A 1,031-nucleotide genomic window follows, 5' to 3' on the forward strand; every position below is an offset into this window, starting at 1 on the left:
TTTATTAATTTACTTTTTCCTTCTCTTCGCAGGTTTTTTATAGTTTATGACTAGAAGAAACCCGTCGGCATTACTTTTTGATGAAGAAATCAATCACACAGTTCGTAGAAACTAAAGAGAAATAAGGTGCAACTTAAGATACACAGAGAACGAGCAAGAAGATGATACTCAACCCCCAACCAAAGAGATGGCTGAAAACCAAGGCAATCTGCTACCTTCTGCAACTGCGGTTAATCAAAATCCTGCTCCACACACTATGTATGATTACGCTAAACCTTCTTTAATAGGAACTGAATCTAGCATAGTTAGACCTGCTGTAGCTACAAATACTTTTGAATTAAAACCTAACACTATTCAGATGATACAACAATTTGTTCAGTTTAATGGTTTGTAGGATGAAGATCCCAATGCTCACTTAGATAACTTTCTGGAATTTTACAATACATTTAAAATCAATGGCGTTTCTGATGATGCCATTCGTCTTCGGTTGTTTCCCTTTTCACTGAGAAACAAAGCTAAACAGTGGTTGGACTCGTTACCACGAGGGTCTATCACTACTTGGGAACAAATGACCAAAAAATTCTTATTAAAATATTTTCCGCCTGCTAAAACTGCTAAATTACATAATGATATCTCTTCTTTTGTGCAGATGGATTTAGAAACACTTTATGATGTATGGGAGAGATACAATGACTTACTGAGACGGTGCCCTCACCATGGGTTACCGCTTTGGCTTCAAGTACAAACATTCCACAATGGTTTGAATCCTTCGACTCGGCAAATGGTTGACACAACTGCTAACAGAACCATCAACAATAGAACACCTGAAGATGCTTATGAATTCATTGAAGAAATGTCACTGAATAACTATCAGTGGCAAGTCATGAGGACTAAGCCAACAAAAACAGCCGGTGTTTATAACGTCGACTCAGTTACTATGCTATCAAATCAGGTAGAACTTCTCAATAAAAAGATTGATGGTTTACTTGGTTCTACTCATGTACATCCAATAATGCGGTGCGACTCAAATG

General features: G+C 37.3%; 1 non-coding gene across 1 annotated transcript; it reads right to left on the minus strand.

Annotated features, from left to right (window-relative positions):
• Nucleotides 1–617: 617 nt before the first annotated feature.
• Nucleotides 618–723, minus strand: LOC128283098 (small nucleolar RNA R71). The gene has a single exon (XR_008273440.1). It is a non-coding gene; the product is annotated as a small nucleolar RNA R71 (small nucleolar RNA).
• Nucleotides 724–1,031: the final 308 nt, after the last annotated feature.

The sequence above is a fragment of the Gossypium arboreum genome, chromosome 10, assembly GCF_025698485.1.
Source record: "Gossypium arboreum isolate Shixiya-1 chromosome 10, ASM2569848v2, whole genome shotgun sequence".
Taxonomy (NCBI): domain Eukaryota; kingdom Viridiplantae; phylum Streptophyta; class Magnoliopsida; order Malvales; family Malvaceae; genus Gossypium; species Gossypium arboreum.